The sequence below is a fragment of the Mustela lutreola genome, chromosome 14 (assembly GCF_030435805.1).
Source record: "Mustela lutreola isolate mMusLut2 chromosome 14, mMusLut2.pri, whole genome shotgun sequence".
Classification (NCBI taxonomy): domain Eukaryota; kingdom Metazoa; phylum Chordata; class Mammalia; order Carnivora; family Mustelidae; genus Mustela; species Mustela lutreola.
Window position 1 is genome coordinate 1,391,484 of NC_081303.1, and position 24,979 is coordinate 1,416,462.

The following is a 24,979-nucleotide window of genomic DNA, read 5'->3' on the forward strand; positions in this document are numbered from 1 at the left end:
AAGCCCAGCAGAAGCCGGAAAGTGGAAAACCCAAAGAATGTGAGTAAACAAGCCAGCAGGAGCAAGAGTCAGCAAAAATAAAAAGCTCAGGTAGACATCTCCGAACAGAGATAACACCACTGATGGTTAGAAAACTCAGAGATTTCTAAAAATAAGTAACTTTTCAAGTATTACCAAGTTAAAGATAAAATTTTAACATAAAAAAATAACTATTAAAAAGCAAGCAATTTTGAAAAAAAAAATTTAACTTCTAGAATGGAAAAATGGTATGACTGAATTTAAAGCTAAGAGCAGGGCGCCTGGGTGGCTCAGTGGATTAAGCCGCTGCCTTCGGCTCAGGTCATGATCTCAGGGTCCTGGGATCGAGTCCCGCATCGGGCTCTCTGCTCAGCAGGGAGCCTGCTTCCTCCTCTCTCTCTCTCTCTCTCTGCCTGCCTCTCTGCCTACTTGTGATTTCTCTCTGTCAAATAAATAAATAAAATCTTAAAATAAAATAAAATAAAATAAAATAAAGCTAAGAGCAGATTAAATACATCTGCAGGAAGAATTAGGGAACCGAGGTAGACAGATCTGAAGAAAGGAAATGATCCAGTGCAGAGAAAGAGATTTAAAATATGAATGAGAAGGGAAATAACACAAAAGTAGAACGTGAAGTTCTGGCGTGTGCCCGACAGGAGAGCGGACAGAGAGGACAAGGGAAGGCAGAGGCTCACAGATAATGGCCAAGGATTTTTCTAGAATTGGTGAAAAGCACATGTCCTCAGATGCACAGAGTACCAAAGAGGAGAAATAAAAACTGTGCACACTTTAGCCAGGTTCCACGTATGCTTCGGGTGTGAGAGTCCTGCACAGCAGCCACAAGCCGGGAGCGGAGGTCCGTTGTTACGCACAAACGGCCCTTCGGGTGTTCGGGCAGGAAGCAGGACGGCCGCCCGGGAGGAGAGCCCTTCTCACCAACCTCGTGCCCCGCGCAGGCACTCTTCTTCCGCCCCCGCACACAGGCGCTCATGAACTCCTCCGTTCACGTGTTCTTCCTTCGTTGCTTCGATCACACAGTCCACCCACTGAGGTCCTAACGAGGGCCACGCACGGGAGACCCGGGAGCCGCGCTGGGAACGCAGCCGACAATCCCTGCTCTCGCAAAGCTTCTGGTCCACCCTCCGGCGCTGTCAGCGAGGAAACACAGCAGACAGATTCAGACCCTGAGAAGTAGAGACCAGCCGGGATAAAACACAGAGGGACAGGGCCGGGGAGACCGTGGCGGGCCTCTTCCGTCAGAGTGCCCAGAGAAGCTTCCCCCTGGGAGCTAAGACTAGTCTGAAGCCTGAAGACGAGGCAGCAGCCGGCATCTCAGAACAGGGACCTCAAGAGCAAGGCCTCGTGGCTGGACCAAACCTGGCTCTGTTTAAGGAAGGGAATGAAGCCCGGGGGGCCAGGAGCTTAGCCTCGAGGCCAGGTGGAGAGATGTGAGGCCAGCGAGAGGCAGGGACCGCTCACGGGGGCCCAGCAGGCTGTGCCAATGAGTCTCTATTTTTTTTTTCCCGCTTTTGGAAGCCATACATATGTTTTTAAGCAACGAGTGGTGAGACTGGACTGACATCCGCGGGAGATCCTTTGGTCGCTATGCGACGGCTGCATTCCAGATGCAACAAAAGAGAAAGTAGGATCCCAGGTTCAACCCCCAGGGCAGTAGCCCAGCAGAGATGGTGAAAGCGGGTCAGGGTGCAGCCGTGGTGATGGGAGCAGCTGCGGAGAAGGGAGAAGCAGACAGACCCGGGACACAGCTCAGAGGAGACACCGTTCTGGCAAGGGAAATGGAACCTCTACTTTACTGCTCTCAGGCACCTGAGGCCCGTCTTGCCTGCGGAACCCCACTGGACCAGCTTCTCCTTTTCATTTTTCCCACCTGCCCCTACCCCAGAGCCCAGCTAGGCACCTAGTCAGGTGACCTTTGTGCTTGAACCCGAAGAAAACTCACGGAAGTGCAAGCAAGAGAGCCGCGAACCCGGTCCTGGTCCAGGAGCAGAGGGGTGGGCCCCGCGCCAGGCCAGCCGGGCGGAGCCACACCAGCGAAGGGAAGTGGGAGGGACAGTGAGGGGCAGGAGCATGCAGCCCCGCAGAGGACATGGGGGCGGGGCCGGGGCAGATGGCCTGGGGCCTGCGGGACAGTTTAAGGAAATGAAAGAAGTGGCCTCGATGAAGTGAGATAAAACTCGGGAACCATGAGCCCAAGCACACAGTAGTTCTCGGGAAGGTGGCGTCCCCTCCAGACCCGGGGCCTTGACGCACAGGGAACGAGTATGTCTCATTGACATCACAACGTCCCGTCGTCAGCAGCCCGGGAGTGCACCTGCTGGATGTCTGCGTGAAGGAGCAGAGCACCTCTTCCAGGAAGGCTGCCAGGGGATGATGGCCACGCTGGCCTGCTGTGGCCACAGGCAGGGCCCTGCCCGGCTCCCATCAAACTGGTCGCCTCTCCTCAGCAGCCGCCGGGCCCTACTGCTTGTCTCCAGGGACCATTCACCCGCACAGTCCTCGAGGATTTTCCTCTTTGCTCTTCAGAACTCCGTGGCCCCTCAGTCCCTGCTGGGCAGCTGTCCCGCGGCCTTGCTTGTCGGTCTCCCTGCCGTTGGTCACTCACGCTGCAGGCCTCCTCACCGGCCCTGAGCTCGGGCTCCCCAGCTTCTGCTGGCCTCGCCGGGCAGCTGGGGCCTCGGGGCTCCCGGACTCCAGCCGGCAGCCCACAGCCCTCTCCCAGCTCACCGCAGCCCAGCGCGGCCCTCAGGGGACACATGGGGCCGAGAGCCCGCATGTCTGCTCTGCCCGTGGCCTGCAGCCCCCAAGCGCGAGCAGGAGCTGAGCTTTCAGCCCGACGACACCGCCCGCACCTCACCCTCGCGCACCAGCCTGGCGACACCAGAGTGACACGTTGGTCCGTTTTTCTGGCCTCCTGTGGCGCCGGAGGCGGCCCCAGGGCACCCGGCGAGCGCTCTGCTGTCACCGGACACACGCTTGCACCCCGACCCCGCATCTCCTCACAGCAACTGACACACTTCTTGAGTCCTCGAGCCTTGGTGTCTGCGTTTGCAAGACGGCGGGATCTGTCGCGGGGTCGCGGTTAAAAACTGTTGTCTTGGTCTCCTCTCGGGGCAGAACAGATCAGCCCAGATTCTGCTGCTCCAGGCGGCACGGGGCTCGTGGGCCGGAGAGCAGCGCTGCGGGCCGGTCCGTCAGGACACTGCGGCCGGCTGGGGCTGGGGCTGGGCTCCTGCCGGAGGCTGCCTCACGCGCTTGCTGGGCTCCGGGGCACGGACACAAGGCAGGAGCTGCGGAGGCCTCAGCCATTCCCTCCATCCCCGGGGGCTGGCACCCTGCACTCCCGCGTGGTCCCTGCGGTGTCACTGCATTTCCCGTGTTGTGGTCAGGCTCCCGAGGGACACGTCCTGAGAGAGAGAGAGAGAAACAGGTGCAGCAGGTCCCTAACGCCACAGAGTGTCAGGTCCTCTACCTTCCGCTCCTCTGAAGCATGTCACTGCTGCTGACCTGTGAGGAAGGGGCAATCAAAGGCTCCTCCGGGGTGTGAAGGCGCATGAAATTGTGCCCGCATTTCCGAGGGCCTGCAGCCCAGACCACGCCTGGACTTCCACAAGCAGCCGCAGCTTCTTCTAGGGTTTTTTTGATCCGATGACTCAAGAAATAAGACAGAGGGCAGGCCTGGGGGGCTCAGTGGTTAAGCATCTGCCTTCAGCTCAGGTCACGATCGCAGGGTTCCGGGATCGAGCCCTGCATCGGGCTCCCTGCTCAGCGGGAAGGCTGCTTCTCCCTCTCCCACTACCCCCTGTTCCCTTTCTCACTGTGTCTCTGTCCAATAAATAAATAAATAAATAAAATCTTTTTAAAAAAAGAAAGAAGGGGCGCCTGGGTGGCTCAGTGGGTTAAGCCGCTGCCTTTGGCTCAGGTCATGATCTCCGGGTCCCGGGATCGAGCCCCGCATCGGGCTCTCTGCTCAGCAGGAGCCTGCTTTCCCCCCCCTCTCTCTGCCTGCCTCTCTGCCTACTTGTGATTTCTCTCTGTCAAATAAATAAATAAAATCTTTAAAAAAAAAAAAAAAAAGGAAAGAAAACAGAAGAATGTCTCCATCCTCATCTTCACTGCCACAAACACCACCCTGCGCGGAGGGAAGGTGCCTGTCGATCTAGGCAAGAGCTAAAAGGAAGGATGAAAAGGATAAACAGAAGCGAATCATGTTGGCTCTTACTTGTCCCTTGCTCCACGCCAAGCCCCACAGCAGAGGCTCACGTCCCCACCGATCTGAGCGCTCGGGACAGCCCCATGGCTTTCCATGCTGCGCCTCGGCTGCGGAGGAAGAGCCGAGGGTGCGCACACGCTGACGCGCTGTCCGGGGACAGCTGGGAGGGCTCGCGGGAGCGGAGCCAGCAGGCCCGACCCCAGGGCCCACGCGTCCATCGCTGCGCCCTCCGCCTGGACAACTCCGGGCATCGTGGGCTCCAACCTCCGTTCTTCCTCCATCGGTCGCTGGAATCCGAAGAGGCATGCGAAGAAGCAGGAGGGCTGGAGCCCAAGAATTCCAGAAGGAGAGTGGCCGGGCTGCTGCAGACACAGAGAGGGCAGAGCCCATGAAGGCCACCAGGACAGCCTGGCAGCAGGGGGTTGGCACGCGGGGACGGTCTCGAGCAAGAGGCCCTTCCACCGCCGCGCCGACTCCGCGGGCTCGCGCTCCTGCTGCTCAGCACTCCCCCCAGACCGCGTCTCAGGAGAATCCAGGGCTTTCCCACCTTTGCTCCAGGATGAGGAAACAGCCTCCTTTGAGCTAAAACGTGTCCTGACGGTTCGCTGGGCAGCGAAGCAGGAAGAGGCCCTTGAACAGGGACAGAGGGAAGTCCCGTCATCAGACTCCGGCCTCCTGGCCGGGCCTCAGGGAGGTGCTAAGGAAACGGTGCTCGGCCGGGTCCTGGGCGACAGGGGCATCGCCTGGCCTAGACCCGAGCCCGGCCCGCGAAGCTCCCACACAAGATGAGCTGCGTTCGCACTTGGCTCGCGAGGCCCTTGAGGCCGGAGCCACCCCTCCCGCAGCAGGACCCCCTCGGGGCCAGGCGGGGACCCTGCAGCAGCTGTCCCTGCACACTGCCAGGCTCGCAGGCCCCGTCTCCACGGCTCTTCCTGTTGTCTAAGCTCCCGGCAGTTCTCCGCTGCCCTCAAAGCACCTCCTCCTCCCACGGAATGGCCTTGGGAGTCTCCCCGTGCTGTCTCCTTGAGGCCGGTCACTCAGACAATACTGACAAGCATGTCCCACGTGCGGAACCGGCAGGGAACAGGGCGGGCCCATCCTCACTCCCCGGTGCCAGGAGTCTGGGGGTTTCGCGAGAAGGAGAAGCGAGCTCCGACCTACCACAAAGGAGGCGCTCTGGGTGGGGGACATCCAGAAGAGCACCCCGAGCCCTGTCGGCAAACTGTCCCGACATCGAGCTGAGAGGGAGCCCACCAGGTGGACGACGCGCGCTGAGTCGACGCTGCCCGGGTGCTGAGCGACAGCACGGGCCAGTCACTTGGGCTCTCAGCCGCGATGACTCGTCCTTTTCAGGAGTCCCCTCCGCAGTCCCCATGTGAGGCAGGAACGTGGCCCGTGCTCGGTGTCCAGCAGCCCCCTCGTGCCCCGGGCTGTCTGGCGGAGGAATGAAGGAAGAGCAGCTGCTACACCCACCCAGGGCCTGCCCCAGGGCCTGCCTCGTGCTCCAGCCCCTCCACGCCAGCCCCGGTAACAGCAGGAGCGAAGCCGCGAGGCTCGGCGAGCTCTGCCCATGCCGTTCCTCTGCGCGTGGGTGTTGGAACCACTGGCATCGCGGGCAGCATCCATCTGCACTCCGGGCCACGTTCCTCAACGGTGAACCATCTCGGGCGAGGGGCGGCTGAACACTGTGCCTGGCGAGGAGGTAAAATGTGAGTTTTACAGGAAGAAAAAGATACCAGAGGGAGCAGAATGAAAATTTCACATGAATTTCAAAGTTGAAGTCAGGAAATCAAAGGCATTTTGGCTCTCTGGCGGGCAGCTTTAGGCTCGGCCCCAGCATCTAAAGGGAGACCCACTTCCCCTCGCCTTGGTCCGGCTTTGGGGGCCCTTGTCGAAGCTCTCACACGAGACCTGCCCTCTGAGGGTGCCTTTGACGTAGGAAGGCACATGCTGGTGCCAAAGAGGCAGCTCCGTCCAGCCATGAGCGGGCCTGGAGAGCCGCAAACCCAGCCAGAGGGGACCCTGGGCAACAGGAACAAAGCATTCACTCTTGTAGTGTTTCCAAAGCAGAGAAGCTCCAGGTTACTTAAATGAGCAGCTTAAAAACGTCATCAAGGACCCACGTTCTCTCCATGTTCTCCATCTGCCGTCCTCAGCTTCAGGTATGGGCTCTCGTGCACCCCAAGATCGGACGACATCGGGCACACTCAGGGTGGTATGGCCATAGACCTCTCGCATCTCCAAACGGCTGCTCCCGCTGCAAACACTGTACACTCGCACAGGACACAGGAGGGTGAAAACCTTTCCTACCTCACATTCCTTTCAAAGAAGAACTTTCCCGGTTGGTTCCCCTACTCTAGCAGACGTCCCCTCCCATCGCACTGGACAGAACTGCAGCACAGAATCACAGGCAAAAGGAACAGAGCCGCTGTGAGTAGACTGTCCCAATTCCTGGGGCCGGTCGCCCTGTCTCCCCCGAGTGCAGTGACCAATACCCAGGTCTAGTCTGGCAAGGCAGAGTGAGGCTGATGGGTGTCAGCACAGGGAGAACCAGCAGAGTGAGGAATTCGGCACCTTCCCTCAACCCCAGCACGGAGAGCCCCATGGGACACATGAGATAATTAACTGGGGAAAGAAATGTCGAGTGGCTGCCTGTGTTCACGGGAGCCTGACATTTTCCACAGAGCACGTTATGGCTGTGTCTAGCTCCAGAGTGCCCATGTCACCAGTGTGTTGCCCAGAGGGATCTGGGAGCGCAGGCAGAAGTCCCATGCATGAAAGCTGGACCTTATCGCTCACCCAGCTCTCCTAGATCCTACACATCTCACTGCACAGAGAAAAGAACTAAGAACAGAGAAAGGGCTTGACCCAGGTCAGACCATCGGTGGCCAAGGCAAGATGGCAGCCTCTCAGGATGCTATCCGCCTGTCTGCACAAAGCCTCTTGGCTCCAGCTCAAAGAGCCATCACACAATTCAATAAATACCTACAAATAACCAGAGTCCCATGGATGCCACAGGCCATGAGAACAGAAGGGCAAGAGGGCGTGATGGGAATGACTTTCTTGAAGCATCAACATTTCTCAAAACATACAAAAAGCGAGCACACTTCACCTTGGAGTTGAACAAAACTGAGCTAGTTCATCATCTGCAGCTTATAGGGACGAGTTGTAGGACGCTACAGGACAAAGTGAAAAGAGCATTTAGCAATTCAATTAAAAATAGATATGATGCTAGACTGTAACAGATGAATGTGGGTTTCAACTATCGAAAGAGAAAAGGCCTTTGTTCCCGGTTCCCATTTCAACACTGACACAAATAGGGCCGCCTGCACAACTCACAGGCCCAAGAACTTCCTTTTTGAGATTCTCCCCTTCGCCATATCAAACATGTTAAGATCCCCCGATCACAAGTTAAAATGACTGATACATTGGGGTGCCTGGGTAGCTCATTCAGTTAAGCCGTCAACTCAGTTTCTGCTCAGGACAGGGTCCTGGGATCGAGCCCTGTGTCAGTCTCTGTGCTCAACCGGAGGTCTGTTTCAGGATTCACCCTCTGACCCTTCCTCCAGCCTGCTCTCTCTCTCTCTCTAATAAAGGAATAAATCTTTAAAAAATAATAATTGATATACAATATACAACTTGGTAATAATTTGTGTTGCATTTGACTAATTGAAACTTTTTTTTAACATTTACTTAAATATTAATGATCCTTTTCTGATGCTATAGTTTTGAATTATATGTTTCCTATATCTATCTCAAATATTTTAATGGACCCTTCGAAAGTCCTGTAGGCCGTAGGCCGACAGCATCAAGTGGTTAAAGTGAGAAACTACGGACCTTTAGATCCTGTAATTCCACACAGGGAGCCACAACAAGGAGCCGAGGAAGACACTTGACACACCAGTCACCCGTCTTAGCGTTCTAATACGACCAACTCAGGTCTGTATAGCATTTTGTCCCTTACCCAGGTCTTTCACGTATTTTATTTCATCTGATTCTCTTCAATGGCCTAGTATATAGACACTAAATTTGGCTTATTGATAAGGAAACTTTGATTCAGAGAGGTTGGCTTACTTACTATCACACAACTGGTAAGGAATAAACCCAGATTTGAGGGAATGGTCCTAACACACCAGTTCCTATATATCTTGGGTCACAACTTCAGCCCCTTGTTGACAACCAAATCTGAAGTTTTCTGCTTTATGACCGGGAGCGGGAACAACTGGTTGACCCAACTTCTCTTAGAAGCATCTTAGGGGCCCTAGCTGCTGCTGCTGGAATGCCATTCTGTCTGGTAAAATGGAGCCCATCAGAAAGATCTCAACTGTCCCACCAACACATATTTCTCTTCGGTCTGATTTCCACTAGAATGAGCACTGGAACAGTTGGCATCATAGGTAACAGGAATCTGGAAGTGAGATCTGAGCCCTTGGACTGCGACTGCCCTGGAGTGGGAATCCCAAGGGAAGGGCTGTCACATGCGGGCTGGGGTAGCCGCGGGTCTGCTGTTCGATTAAGGAAGATCCCTAATGTCAACCAAACCAGCACCCTGCTCTGGATGGTGTCTTCAACATGCCACAGTGGGAGTGGCTGGAAACACAACACCTGGACCCGAGACCTGAACCCCAGGAAGAATGAAGCAGTCTGAGAGCGCTGACTGAGAGGGCACGTGCCGTCATCAACCTGCCTCGTGTAATGGCTCTGCTAACTCCTCCAACTTTAAGGCCTGTGTCCGTGGCAATGCCCTGGCACACAGCAATCCCCACACATGCCTGTGGATGACACACTGCATCACAGGGCAGCAAAGCGGGCCTTCTCCCCATCCAGCAATCGTACTTCCAGATTCCAACATTACCCACTGATACTGAGAAGGAATTTGTGAGACAGCTGCTGCTGGAACAGGCCACAGGATTTTTTTTAAACTGAAGGCAAGGCCAAAGCCTCAGGGCCTCTAGCAGGATGACTGGGATTTCTCCGACGGGCTCTATGTCACTGGACAAAATGGAGAGCCCAGGGCCCCTTGCGTCCAGGAGGGCTGGGGTCAGCCCATTGGAGTGAGGTTGGAGTTTAGTAGGTCCAACTTGCTCCTTTGAATAGAATAATATCAAATGTTATCTGGCCACATTCAGGCCCTGAATCTGAACACTAACTTGCCAGTTTACAACCCCAGGGACATGAAACTGAGCACCCAAGCTTCCTCCCCATGAACTTTGTGCAGCCTTGTCCTTCCTCCTCTTCCATGGTTGGTTTCAAAAAGGGGCAGTATGACACTGGGGAAAGGCCTCCGCCCCTACACTGAAAATTGAAAGTCTGGGAAATGACCATGGCAGCCAGCGTGCCCAGTAGAGACACAAGTGTAACGCCGATGATAAGAGCGTAGGGTGGGCGAGTGCTTCCCAGTCGGCTGCTGTATTCCAGGGTCTGGAATAATCCTGTGGAGAGGAACACAGCGTGTGAGGAGAACCTCCATCCTCTCGCTCACCCGCTTCTTGGCCGAGCCTCACCAGCGATTCACAGACTTCTCCTCCGTGTCCTCATCTCTGGGTCAGTGGGAACTCTGTGTGAAATGACAATGACGGCCAACAGGGAGGTTGAAGACACTGTGGCTCGGGGTTCGAATGCGCTTTTTCTGCCAAGCCTGTAATCCTGTTGTTTTAGGCCTCAAGGACAGGGACCATTTAACATGCTTTTACCATTCCCACTGCATGTTTCTCAGTGCCGGGCAAGAAGTAAATGCTCAATAAACACGTGTTTACTGGAACCGTGTCAGTAAACGAAGCAGTTCAGTGGAAGACGCATGACATCTGCAGATTTCACAAGTATTCCAACCAGAACTTCCTTTCGAAACATTCTTCCTCCAAGTTCTCCTTTGAAGGCCATTTGATTATATTCATAGTGCTAATCCTGAAATTGTAACTCCCACACTTGACGCAGCATAATCTAGGGCAGGCACTGTTCTGTCAAGAGCTCAGAGGTTTCAGAGGAAAGCAAACACGCCTCCCTTCTTGCCCTCCACGCACACGCTCTTCCCTTCACTCTGGAAGTGACAGTGTGTGGTTCGAGACGAGGGGGAGGAGTTGTCATTACATGTTGTCTTCCTGTGACTTCTCACTGCACTTGGAAGAAAATCCAAAACCCTTCCCACACTCCGCCCACTTCTCCAGTCTCACTTCCTGCTTCTCTCCGCCCCTCCATTTTCTACCACAGGACGTATCTTGATTAGTTTCTTAAACACAGTCTCTTCTAGAAGTCTTCCCTGACTGGAAAGTTTTTCCAGGACTGATTCCTGCAACCCCCAGGTCTTGCTTTCACGTGACCTCCTTCCTTGACTGTGAAAATACAGTAGGGTTGCCCCTCACACTTTGTCTCTTCTGGACTTATGTTTTATCCTTGAAGCACTTCTTTGGATTTGTAAATGAGTATTTTGTTGCCTTCTTGGTCTCCCACAGTAGCCTGGAAACCCCGGAGAACACAGGCCACTTTAATTTTGTTTCTGATTGTGCCTCCACAGCCGGGCACAGGGCTCGACTCCGGGTAGGGCTTTCATAAATACGTGTTGAGCAAACGAATGAATGAATGCTTTAAGAGAAATCTGTCCCTTGCTCTCTGACTCTATTTTTCCATCTCAGATCCCTCCTGGAGGCCAAGAAGCATTCTCTCCTAATCAGGGGACACTAAAACTTCTACGGTATAGATAAGTTAGGCCGCTGGGGGACACTGTTCATTGGTTCCTATCATGAACCACTAATGAATAATGAAGAAATGGAGAAAAATACATAGAATCAGATGAGGAGGTATGAAATATATGAATAAGATATGAAATATACTACAAATGAAATGTACCCCAAGTGAAGAAAAATGTACAGAATCAGGTAGGGAGTTATGGTAGAAATACGTCCTTAAAATGTAAAGAAAGTACTCATTTTAGAACTGCCCATCTCTTAGACAGACTGTAACCCCTCTCAAGTGTAGGTCATATGCTTCTGAAACAGAAAACTGTTTCCTTCTTCTCTACTCACTTCCATACTCAAATGTACGGGACTTTTCTGCCACACCAAGCAATTCTCCAACAGCCGTGGGTATCCTACACTTTAACTCAATTCTGACGCGATTTACCTAGAGATGGCATCAGATCCCACAGGCAAAGGGCCCAGTCCCACAGGCCTGGTCCCACTGTGAACTCTCTGTCCCAGGTCTCAGGTCATCTCCAGTATTCTGGCCAGCTATAACTCAAGAGATTCCCATGACCTTCAACCCCAAGCTTGATCATTTTCTCGAATGGCTGACAGAGCTGAAACAACAACAACAAAACACGGTTTCCTATGTTATTACAAAGGATACTGAGAGATACAAATGAACAAACAGCCATATGAAGAGATACATAGGGCGAGGTCCAGAGGGGTCCTTGCACAGCGGCTTCTGCCTGTCCTCGTGGAGTCTGGGCTACGCCAGCCTCCTGGCATGTAGATGCATTCTTCTTCACCAGCAGGGAAGCTCTCTGAATCCTACACTCAGGGAATTTTATGGAGGCTTCATTACATGGGCAAGATTGATTAAATCATTGGCCGTCAGTGGTTGATTCGACCTCCAGCCACTCCCCTCTGCCCTGGCAGAGGGGGAACTGAAAGCTCCAGCCCTCTAATCCCACTGGTGGATTGTCCTGAAAACCAGCCCCCACTGTGCAGTTATCTAGGGGCTTTCTAAAACTCACCTCATTAACAAACTCAGTTGCTGTCCTTGAAAGGCATTGCTGTGAACAACAAAAGACCCTTCCCACCTTAATCTCTCCTACCACTTAGGAAATTCCAAAGGTTTGAGAGCTCTGTGCCAGAAAAGGGAACAAAGACCAAATACATATTTATTTTAAGTCACAATATCACAACAACTCCAAGACTAATAGGGTTGTGTCATTTTGAGAAGATGACCTGGGATCTAGCAGAAGGCATCTGAGTGCCTTGGGAGAAGATGACCCAGACGGAATCTGCCTTCTCACTCCTCAGTCTACCTGCAGGCTCCCGGGAGGCTGAGCCCAGAGTAAGATGCCGGGCAGCCCTCCTGGCGTTCCCTGGCTGTTGTTATGGCCTCAATTAGATTACATAATTAGGGAGACGTACCCCTGCTTCCACCATAATTTTCCATGGGATTCGAATTCCAGGTGCCCAAGAACCAAGTGTCCTCAACAGACCTCAGCTCAGCTCAGCGGGTGTGGACAGAAGGCCGTCCGACGACCGCAGTTTTCTGTCCTGCGTGCTGTGTATTCGATAGCGTCGGACACAACGTGCGGCCACATCACTGGGGCTCGGGGGTTCCCGGCCGTGCTGAGGAATGTGCAGGCACCTTGCCCCACGTGTTGTGCCACAGTTGGCTTGCAGTTCCTTCGCTGCCGTACCTCCCTCGTCTGCCTCAAGAGCCTAGTTTTTCCAGATGCAGATTTATTATATTTAATATTGATAAACAGATTCTTCATAATCTCTTCCCTCTCACACTAACTCTGTGATCTTGGCAAAGTTAGCCTCTGGATAGCTCTGTCTCCTCATCAGTAAAATGAGGATTTTAGTGTCTACCCCATAGAGGTAGGGAATAGGTAAGCTCTCAGGAAGAGCACCCAGAAATGCGTAATGACAACTGGTGCTCAGTACATGTCACTTGATATGACGAATGTTGCTGTGTCGTTATTTTCCAGACAGCTCCTGGAAGGGCGGGAGCTGGGCTCATGCGTTCCTGGGTCCCAGGGGCCTGATTCAGTACTTGACACAAAGAGGGTCTCCACACACACGTGACGAGTCGTCTGTACTATTCAAATGCTGCTTGTCACCTAGCTGCTTGCTCCCTCACTGTGCAAATCCGAGAGCCCCAGCTGAGCTGTTGTTTCCTGCAAGGTAGGGGATCCCCTTTGCCTTTGTGTGCCCCACCTGACCCGGCTCACATCAGGTTCTTGATGACTCGTCACAGAATGCAACTACTGTGTTTCTTAATCTGGAACAAGGAAATCATATGGGGCAAGTGCGGGAGCTCCTGGGGCAGTGACGTCATGACTGAGGAGTGGGAGGAGCCATCAAACCAGCAGAGTGTAAGATGGGGCTCAGGCAGGCAGGGAGTCTAGGTGCTTAGCCAAAGGCGGGACTGTGTACTGACTGCTCCTTGTGGGCAAAGCCCATGCTTCCTTCCTTCTCAACACCTCACGTGGGGCGGGACACGTGCTCACTGCATGTCAATTAAACGGAAAACTCATACTCCGAGGCAGGGAGCTCGCGCTGCTCCGCAGGGTTTAACAGATCCTTGTTGGCTTGCTCCCGCACCCACATACAGAGCTCCGGCCCCATTCTATGCCTGCTAGCGCACATTCTCCATCCTTGGCTAGACCCTCACCTCAGTTTTGACCTGGCAAGATGAGAGTCACACTTTGAAATCATGTTTGTGCAAAACTGCCGCAGACGGTCAACGCTTGGCTGGAACCTCTTCTTGGTGTGCAGAAAGGCAGCAACAAAGACTGGCGCCTCCTCTCAGGTGGGACACAACCCTTCTTCGCTACTCCTGGAATGTAAACTCTTTTTGAACCGAGTCGACCTCAGGAAATAGTTTTCCCCCAGTCCCAGGGCTCGGAGGAATGTTAGCAGAGAAGACTCTTCAGAGACAGACCTACCAGAACTACCGGTCAAACAAGGCTGCTTCCCTTCCCATCATGTGTTAGAGAGGACGGAGCTCTCAGCTTTGATTTACCCCCCAGCACCAACCTCCCCTTCCAAACAAAAGCTAGGTAACGTGCTCTGGACAGCCAAGGACAGAAGAGCTAAATCTACCAGGGCCCTAGACAGTAGGGATGTGTGTCACTGCGCATCATGTAAAGGTCAGAGGTGGGACAGTTTCAGAGCGGGTGAATTCACCCGCACATCACGGATCTGGCTGAGCTCTTCTGCAGCTTTCTCCCACAGCCCCAAGATGTGCCGTAGGTCAGGCCTCATGTGCTGTAAACGATCTCCAGAAAGAGGAAAAGGGAATCTCCCTATCTGTGTCCCTCTACCAGATGTCCCCTGTGTGTCACTGGCCAGAACTGGCACCATCCAGCCATCCTTCAACCATCCCTGGACCAGGCAAGGCCACCAGAACGGACCCAAACCAATGAAGATCCGCCCTCTGACGTGGGGTTCCTATCAAGGACACAGCCGCTCAGAGAAGGGCAACCAAAATTCGGGTTCTGACAGCGAGGAAGAGGGAGACCGCGTCCGCACAGCAACCAACAGGGCCGGCAACCGAGAACACGGCCCTTTGCTGATCTCAAGGCGAGGACGAGTTAAACTGCACCGGCCTTATTCCTGCGGCGATCAACTACTTCAGGACACGGACCGTGCCTCCCTGGAGCTACAGTCTGACCCGAAGAAAAGGGCGTTCAGAAGCATGAACTCCGAACCAGCGTTCCCCACGGCTGAAGCCACCGCCAGCTCCAGCACAACCTTCTCGCAGGCAAAGCCCGGAGCAGGCCTGCGTCTTCCCGCGGCGCGGGGTCACCCGGCGCGGGGTGCGGACCCTCGCCCGCCTCCAGATCGATGTCCACTCGGAAGCGGCCCGGACCCTCTGTGACGGACCCACGCCGCTCTCGGGGAATCCAATACTCTCTTCCGGGGCAAGAAGTGCCACGCCCGGCTCCGCGGAGACCCTGCCGGGGCCTCGTAAAGGTTCTTCTGGAAAATCTTAACATCGTTTAATCCTTGTTTGAAAAGAACACACACACTTCTCCACAAAGAAATGGGCTACGCGATGGTGGGATCCCGAAGACATGCCTCGGTCTCCCTCCCTAGGACCTGCATCTCGCGGAAACCTGGCGGGTGAGCTGCCGCTTCCCGGGTCCCTCACTACTCGTCCCCCTAAGCTCAGGCCGGCCGGTCCCATCCGGCTCACGGTCCCGGGAGTCTGGAGGACGCGGCGCCCGCAGCTCGCGCTGCCGTCTCGCTGCTCTCCGAAGGCCTAAGCGGCAGCTGCGCACACAGCTCCGGAGGCTTCTCTGGGTTCTTCGTCTCCTCGTGCCCCGGGCCGTCCTCGCCCCTGAGCCCTGCCCCTGTCGCGGCGGGCCGGACCCTCACCCCTCACCGCCGCTCGGGCCCCGCAGCAGCGAGCAGCCCGGCTGTCCGTCCACGAAATCTGCGGCTCCGGCTGCTGCTCTCCACAGAGCGCGGCGGCGACCCGGGCTTCCGGCGGCGACCTTGGCTTCCGCCTGCGACCCCGGCTTCCGCCTGCGACCCCGGCTTCCGGCGGCGACCCCGGCTTCCGCCTGCGACCCGGGCTTCCGGCGGCGACCCCGGCTTCCGGCGGTGACCCCGGCTTCCAGCGGCGACCTCGGCTTCCACCTGCGACCCCGGCTTCCCCCTGTGACCCGGGCTTCCGGCGGCGACCCGGGATTCCGGCGGCGACCCCGGCTTCCGCCTGCGACCCCGGCTTCCGCCTGCGACCCCGGCTTCCCCCTGTGACCCGGGCTTCCGGCGGCGACCCGGGATTCCGGCGGCGACCCCGGCTTCCGCCTGCGACTCCGGCTTCCGGCTGGGACCCCGGCTTCCGCCGCAGAAGCGGTTTCCTCCGGAAGAGCCGAGCCGCAGGCGCCGTGGGAGAAAACGCCCCTGAGGCACGCGGCGGTGGGGGCCCACGTCGAGGGCGGTCGTCCCCGCTGCGCCTCCGGCAGCCCGAGCCGTTCAGAGCAGGGTGACGCGGCGCGAGAAGCCCCAGGAGGGCTGGTGGCGAACGTGCTTGCGGGACAAGACTGTGTCGTCACGCAGGTGTCGTCTCCGGCGACCCCGGGGTCAGCTGCGCGGGAGTAGCCGCCACAGTGAGGAGTGCAGATGGCGGCGACAGGGCGTCGCTCCGTGTCTGGAGACCGACGAGCGCCAGGGTCGGCGCCCTCACGAGCCTCGCGGCGGGAGTCCGAGACCGCACGGAGCCGCCGGCCCCTCGTGAGCCACCCGGCACGACAGCGGCCCCCAGAGCGGCCGCGCACGCGTGGACCACGCGAGCCACAAAGACGCGCGACGGCGACACGGAGGCGCAGCCGCGAGCCCCACGGAGGCCCCCGGAAGGACTCGGCCCCGCGCCGCTTCCTTCCTTTCTTTTGTAGAAAGATTCTATCCACTTGGTTTGGCGGGAGCGCGCGCGAGCAGGAGGAGAGAGGGAAGCAGGCTCCCCGCGGAGAGCCCAGCGTGGGGCTCGATCCGGGACGCTGGGGTCACGACCCCGGCAGAGGGCAGAGGCTTAGCCCCCCGAGCCCGGCGCCCGAGCCCGGCGTTTGTCTGCGGCGGAAGCGGAGGCGTCGAAAGGAAGCTCGGGCCCCGCAGAGGCCTCTCCGGGGTGGGGCCGGCCCTGCACGGGCCCCCGGAGGCGCGGGCCGGGCGGCTGCGGAGAAACGACCCCGCGGCGCTGCGGTCGCCTCTCCTGTCTGGCTCGCGAGCGGGAGCGAGCTCGGCTCTTCCCGGAGGTCACATGGCCTCACGGCAGAAGCTTCCCCGGGACTCCCCCTCGGACCACCGGACACGCCCAGGGCGGCCGCCAAGGCCCAGAGCGCGGCGGGGCAGAGCCCCCCACTGTGCAGAGTCGGTTGAAAGCGGGAGCCCTGAGTCGCGGGGCCCTTCCGGCGAGACACGCTCGCTGGCCCTGCGTCCGCCGTGTGGCTGGTGCTTTTCAGACGGAAGAGCGGGACCGAACGAGCGGGGTTGCTCTTACCTTAGCGAGAGGAGTCGGCGGTGGACCCGGCCCTCCTCTACCAGCCTCACACGGGCCTGCGAAACTCAGCTGCCAGTGGAGAGCGGTTACTCCAGAAAACGCCAGAGTGAAATCATTTACCATGAGGGAGAAATATTTAAAAAAAATTTTTTAAAGATTTATTTACTTTATAGAGAGAGTATGAGCAAGGGGAGGGGCAGAGGGAGAGAATCCCAAGCAGATTCCCACTAAACACGGAGCTGGATGCGGGGCTCGACCCCAAGCCCCTGCAGCCAAGAGTCAGACACCCAACTGACTGAGCCACCCAGGCACCCTGAGAAATATTCAAATTTGAATCCCATTGTAAGTTTTGTATAAAAAACATTTTCTAGGTGTATTAAGGATTTTATGTGTACGAAAATAAAAAGAAGCAGGAACAGAAGCATAAACAAGCTAGAAGAAGAAGTAAGTTGCTTCTAACTCATCTTGCGATAGACTGGCAATATTAAGATATGGCCACAAATAACAGGACACCTCTCCCACGAAGCCCACCTGAATATGAGCAGGCTTGAAACCACTCTGCTAGAGCAGCTGACATCTGAGACTATGTCAGAAAAGGCTTCTGTGCTTTTTATTGTTTGCTGGGACCCTCATGTTTAGAGTCCCTGAGCTGCACGCACCCCTCAGCTACATGGAGGGCAGGCCACAGGGAAGCACTCCAGGGACAGTCCCAGCTAAGCCTTCCAGCCATCCCACAAGGCTCCAGAAATGGGTCATGCCATCTTGGAGTCTGTCAATCATCCAGCAGATGAACTCTGAATAACTTCTGTCCACACTGGGTGGAGCAGAAAAATTACCAGCTGAGCCTACCCGATTCCTAACCTACAAAAATTATAAAATGGGATTTAATTTACACCATTAAGTTTTGGGGTCATTTGTTATGCAGCTATAGATAAATAGAACCAACAGAGAAGACCTTTCTAAGCACAAAGGCTTGGCTGGATTCAAAGGAATAACAGACTTGAAATTGGAAAACTGCTTTATGGCAATTATTATCATAGACAAATTAAAAGGCAATGATGCACTAGAAAAATATCATTGTAACACATGTGACAAACCAACCATTTAGAAGAAAAGTGCAATAGAAAAAGAATGGCAAACAACAAAAAGCAGTTAACAGAAAAAAAATTTTAAAGACAAAAAAGATGTTTAAAATGATTAGGAATAAAATAAATGCAGATTAGATGGCAATAAGGGACCTTTTTGCCTTCAAATTCGCAAAGAGTTTTGAAATGATAATATTCGGTGCCTAGGAGACTGTAGTGAGGCAGGAATTTTCTAATCTTGGAGGTGGAATTATAAATTGGTAGTCTTTAAGGAGAACAAGTTGAAGATACAAATCAAGAGTCTTAAATACTCTTTGCTCAAGTATTGCCACTTCTAGGAATTAAAAGGACATGTGGCCAAGCTTTCTGATCAAAGCATTACTTCTAATAATGAGAAATTATAAACAATAAAACATTCAACAAAGAGAGAAATGTTGCTAAATTTTAAATAACTGAACACAATATAGTTATCAAAAGCTTGGCTTCCAAATTATTCAGGGACAAGGGAAGGGAGGGAAATGGTTAAAAATATATAAAAAGAATAGCCACAAATTTATTCATATTGATGGATGGATAGATTAAAAGACTGGATGGAAACACACCAAAATATTCAGAGTCGTTTCTGAATAAAGGCTTGGGGGAGGGGATTTCCTTCTTTTTCCTTGTCTGCGTTTTCTGCTTTTTTTTTTTTTTCAACATGGAACTGTATTAATTTTATAATCCAAAAAAACCACGTTATTTTAAGTTGGTAACTAAAGAATAAATTCCAAAGCAGTACCTCTAGCAAATGTGAACACAGGGACCTTGAAGCTGAGAGGTCCTCTCAGAAGCCAGGAGCTCCCCTCCACAGGCCTGCTATGGTCTGTGTTTTAGAGCAGCCTGACCTCTCAGCTTTCCCTGCCTCCATGAACTCCAACCTCTAAAGTTCTCTTTCTCTCATCCCTCCCTTTGCCCACCATACATCACCACCATGGGTATACACACACACACACAGGCTAACATTTCTAGTCCTTCAGTTTCTTTCTTTGAAGGTAGAGATCACAAACAGACAGCCCAGGACCAAATAGACTGTTTTTCTTTAACATCTCTTCCCAAAATGTGTTACTTTTATTTTTAACAAGTTACCAACATTAAAAAATTAGGAGAGATTTTCACTTCCAGAAAGCTGGAGTAGACTTAGTTTATTCTACTCCTCCCACTAGGTACAACTAAACCTTGGACATTGTAAAACAAACAGAAGGCTCTAAAAAGTAAAGACGAGAAGCCAGACTAGATAGGACCCTCAGGACCTGAGAAACAGCACAATCGTGAGTTTCTTGAATTTTCTTTTGGGCTCACGTATCCCAGACTTGCAATTAAGCCTGTAATCTAGAAATGCTGGTGTTCATAACAGGTGCCGATAACAAAACCCCCAAGAAAAGCCTGCTTTGTGAAGCCTGAATGACACAACGACAGATAAAGGGCAGCCCAACAATATAGAAAATGTTTAAACAATAACGGCTCTACTCCAGCCAAACATTAAGAAAAAGATCAGTGACCCCTCCCGTACCTGCAAGTGGGAGGTCTTGATCTCCACTGTTGTGAGGCTACATTGAGGTGCCCCAACCACCCCACGGGGGGGGGGGGCGGATCAGAGAGAGCCAAGTAGAGATTTTCATCCACTATGACTGGTAGGCAACCCTAACCTCCCGCCCTCATGGGGAACCTATCAAGCAGTAATGAGGCATAGCTACCATTCCTCAAAGGGGAGCCTCCCTCCCTCCCACCACTTGAGTGTCAAAGGAGGCCAAGTGGTGAACCTAGACAAACCTGGCCTCCTACATTTGCCTGAAAGCAGTCCACTTCCTTTGCCAGAATGGTGTCAGCAGAGGTCAGATAAAAGAGTAGGCTTAAATAAAAATCCAGAGCCTCCTAACACAATACAAAAATGTTCTCTTTCCCATCAAAGGTCACTCATCACCCCCAAACCAGGAGGGTCTCAAAGGGAATGAAAAAAAAAAAAAAAAAAAACCTTCAACAGATGCCAACATAGAGAGGGCAGATATGTAAGACACAAATGCTTCAACAAGTAACTGTGAACATGCTTGAAACAAATTAAAATATAGAAAGCCTCAGTAAGCCATAAAAAAGAACCAAATGGCCATTTTAGAATTGAAAGCTACAGTCCTCAAAATTGAAAGCTCAGTGTACTTGCACTAGTTTCTTACTGCCACTGTGGCAAATGATCACCAACTTAGTACCTTGAAACAAAACAGATTCATCATCTTAGAGTTATGGAGGTTGGAAGTCTGGAACGGGTCTCCCTGGGCCAGAATCAAAGAGTGTCACAGCTAAGTCACGTTATGGAGGCTCTGGTGGGGAATCCGTGTCCTTGCCTTTTCCAGCTTCCTGAGGCTGCCCTCGTGCCTTGGCCTGTGGCCGTTCCCTCATCTTCAGTCATCACCATCTGTACTGGCCTGTCTCATTGCTTCACTCTGGTACTGACTCTCCTGTCTCTCTTTCTCACATACAAGGACCCATGTGGTCATACTGGGCCCACCGAGGGAAGCCAGGTTAATCTGCCCATCTCAGAATCCTTAATCACATCTGTGAAGGACCTTTGGCCCTGTAAGGTAACATATTCACAAGATCTGGGGATTAGGATGTAGACTTCTTTGAGGGGCCACTGCTCTGCCTACTGCAGTCTGCCTCCTGGCTCCCAAAGATTCAGGACCATCCCATGTGCAAAATGTATTCACCCCATCCTGAGGTCCTCTAAAGTCTCACTCTGTTACAGCATAAACTCAAAGTCCAAATTCTCGTCAGCTCAAATTTCCAAATGCTTCATCTAAGTCATTTAAACAGCGATGGGAAGACTTTTATTATGATCCAGCCTGGGGAAACTGCCTCTCCCTGTAAAGGAAGGCATAAGATAGCAAATTATGGAATTCCCACTCAAAAAGAAAAATGGAAGGAAGACAGGAGTTACCAGGCCCAGTGAATTTTGAGATCCGGCTGGGCAAATTTTGTAGGTTTCAAGGCCTCTATGGCTAATGGCTCCATTCCCTGAGCTCACAGCTCTACCTTGGAATTATCATTTTCATTCCCATTTCTCCTTCTCATGAAAGGTAGACTTGTTTGCAGCTGAATAGTGTTATGAGGATGCTTTATAGCTGTAGAATGTTGGAGGGTCCGACAGCTTTATCATTCTTTAGGAAATGTGCTCAGTAGTTTTTTAAAAATAAGAGAACTCTCCCAGCCCAAATGGTATTCCTGGAGAATTGTATCAAACCTTAAAAAATAAACAAACATTCTATACATTCTCTTTCAGAAAACAGAAGAGGAGGGAACATTTCTCAATTCATTTTATGAAGCTAGTGTTACTCTGACACTAAAGCTAGACAAAGACAGTACCAAAAAAAAAGGAAACCACAAATACAAAATATTCATCAGCAATCAAAATGCAAAAATCCCTAACAAAATATTAGCAAACAGAACTCAGCAATATATGAAAAGAATCCTAAAGTATGAGCAAATGGGTTTATTTCAGGAATGTAAGCCTCCTTCATTATTCAAAAAGTCAATGTAATCCATCATATTAATGAAAAAGAAAAATCGTATGATCTTATTAATTGATGTAAAAAAGTATTTGACAAGGTTTAACACTTACTTATGACAGAAACAACCTCCCCCAACGCCAAAAAATAGCAACAGAGAGGAAGTTTTTCAGTTTGATCACAAACCTCTGCAAGGAACCAAAACTAACATAATGCCTCACGATAAAGGACTGAATGCGTACCCCTAAAATCAGGAACAAGGCAAGGTGCTTCCTTCTCACCACACCACTCACCATAATATTGGACATTCCAGCCGGTGCAATAGAGCAATCAAATGAAATAAAAGATGTACAGATCAGAAAAGAAGAACTAAAACTATCCCTTTTAGCAGATGGCATGATTGCCATAGAACATCCCAGGAAGTCTACCAAAACAAAACACAAACTTCTAGAATTCTTAAGTGAATTCAGCAAGGTCTTAGGATTCAAGATAAATGTAGAAAATCCCATTATATTTCTAGATGCAAGCAATGGGCGTGGGGACACCAGAATCAAAAATACAGTATCCTTTACAGTAGTTGAAAGGAAAGGAAAGGAAGAAAGAAAGAAAGAAAGAAAAGAAAAGAAAGAGAGGGAGGGAGGAAGAAGAGAGGAAAGGTCAGTGAGGGGGAGAGAAAGACCTGGATGTGGATCTAATAAAGCATACACAGGACTTGTATACTGAGAATTACTCAATGCTATTGAAAGATATCAGAAAATACCTCTATAAATCAAGTTTGCAAATGGATAAACACATAGGTTAGTGCAATATAATAGAGAATTCAGAAACCAACCCACAGAAATATGCTCAATATATTCTGATAAAGGTACAAAAGCAATTCCATGGAGGAATGATAGCCTTTTCAAAAATAGTACTGGAGAAATGGTAGAATTTAGCTCAAACCGGATCACAGACTGAAATGTAAATATAAAACCATTAAAAATCATAGACAAGCTTTAGGATCTAAGACTCGGCAAAGGGTTCTCATATTTGATAACAAAAGCATGATCCATAAAAGAAAAACTTGATAAATTGACTAAAATTTCTTAATACTTTGCTGCAGATCCTGGTAAGAGGATGAAAAGACAAGCTACAGAGTGGGAGAAAATATCTGCAAATCACACATCTGACCAAGAACTAGTATCTGGAATAAATAAAGAACTCTCAGAACTCAGGGGGGAAAAATCAACCTTGAAAGTGGGCAAAAGACATGGACAGATTTTTCACCAAACATGTACAGTTGACGAACACAATCAAAGATGTTCAATATCAGCATCCACTAGGGAAATGCAATTCAAAAGCACAAGGAGATATCACTGCAAAGCTATCAGAATGATTAAAGTAAAAAAAAAAAAAAATGTGGCAACCCTATATGTTGGTGAGGATGTGGAAAAACTGGGTCACTCATACATTGCTAGTGAGAATGTAAAATGCTAAAGCCATTCTGGAAAGCAGTTTGGCAGTTCCTTAAAAAACGAAACATGCAATTACCATATGACCCAGCAACTGGATTCTTGGGCATTTATCCCAGAGGAATGAAAATTTATGTTCACACAAAAACCTGTACAAGAACGTTTAAAGTAGTCTTACTCATAAATGTTTCAAACTAGAAATGACCCAGATGTCTTTCGATGGATGAACTGGTAAACCATGCTGCACTGACTACCTCTCAGCAATAAAACGGGACAAAGTACCAATGCATGCAACCTTCCAGATGAATCTCCGGATAACCAGATAACTGGGTGCAAACAGCAAATCCCCAAATACCATATGAGTCTATTTATATAACGTTCTAGAAAAGCCAAAGTCATAGAAGTGGAGAACAAATTAGTGTTTGTCAAGGGTCAGGGAGGTGGTGGGAGAGAGAGGGAAATGTAACTGGCCAAGAAGAGGCATTATCGCGGATGCTTACGAGGATGGAAATATTCTGTACCTTGATTGTATCAGGGTCAGTCCCTGTTAGAACATTGCAAGATGCGACCATTGGGGGTACTGGGTAAAGGATACACAGGAGCTCTCTGTATTATTTCTTAACAACTGCATGTGAATGTACAACTATTTCAAAATAAAAAGTTTAATTAAAACTATTTAATGTAATTTCACATACAAGTTTAGATGTGTATCTTCTCTGGAAATATTGCAAGATCTGACCATTTCCAATATGGCAGAATGGGCTAGAATGGAGTGGTAGCTGCAACTCTGGCCCGACGTGCACTTGCCACTGCGTCCCAGTCCTCACCACTCCCTGTCGTCTCCTGGTCCCCTGGACTCAGGTTTCTCTGCTATTCAATATCCAGCACACCCTGCTAGTTTACCGACATCCAGTGAGAGACCCCGGTCTGGCACCTATAGACGTTCGAATTTTCCACTTTTGTGGACTTGGAGTCCTGACACTAGCAAGCAGAGCAGTAGCAGAACTCGGTGGTGCTAAGGTATTAACTCACAGAAACATCTCAATTGTTTATATCTCATGTCTGAAAAATGTGTGCCTCAGAAAGAATACCATATGGCAGAAACCCTTGAAAGTCAGACAGACCTCACGTAAAATGATGGTTTTCCCCTCTGATCTTGAGCAAAATACTTGCATCTCCACATTTCCACTTACCAACTGGAAACAATAGTATATAATTCAACCTAACCCAAACCCAAACCGCAGCCTAGGTGTTCAGTAATGGCTTTTCCCCATAACATCAGGATGCCTCTCTTTTTAGAAACCAACAGCTTATGCTAAAGGAGGTTGGTTCGTACTGGAGTTTCACACGTGTTATTTACCATCGACTGGGAAGGCATGGCCCCTTTACTCAGCCTCCTTCCAGCACAGTCTCACCATCCTCACCATAATCTGGCACAACCGGACTACATTAGGCCCATCTTGCAAATGAGGAATTTGAGGCATAGAGCCATTTAATTATCTAACCTTCAGCCAATGCTTCCAGTTCTGGAATCCATGCATCTAACCACATTCCCCACTGCCTTTCTCTGTTTTGGGCTTGGCAGAGTCTAGAGTCTAGTTTTCACTCTAGACTCTCCCCAGGGCCTGGCCCATGCCTTGTGAGTGTCTTCACTTACCACAAACATAGCCTGACAATGACAACTTTGTGATCAGCCTCGATTTATGACCTTGGGGAGACTTTGAGAAGCCCATCCCTGCTTCACATTCTTCCCCTGACCCCTGAAATCTCTCGGCACAAACGCGGGACTCCAGTACCTCCAGGCTGCTCTGTGAAGATGTTCAGATCCCACGCGTCAAGGACAGAGTATTACTATTAAGGATACTTTCCTATAGCAGATTTATTGGCATGTCTTTCACAATCCTGTGATTCTTTCATTGGCACTAATTTATATTGGCAAAGAGAAGGGGACAGAAA

General features: G+C 51.4%; 1 long non-coding RNA gene across 6 annotated transcripts in view; it reads right to left on the bottom strand.

Annotated features, from left to right (window-relative positions):
* LOC131814551 (uncharacterized) overlaps window positions 1-24,979 on the bottom strand; it is a 132,463-nt gene that overhangs the window by 78,056 nt on the left and 29,428 nt on the right. The window contains exons 5-6 of one of the 6 annotated variants that reach the window (XR_009347329.1): window positions 5,411-5,940; window positions 4,755-4,879 (exon numbers count right to left, since the gene is read on the bottom strand). The exons of the other annotated variants lie outside the window; for them this stretch is intronic. This is a non-coding gene — a long non-coding RNA (uncharacterized LOC131814551). Of the gene's footprint in view, window positions 1-4,754; window positions 4,880-5,410; window positions 5,941-24,979 lie in introns of those variants that run through there. 6 annotated transcript variants of the gene reach the window in all.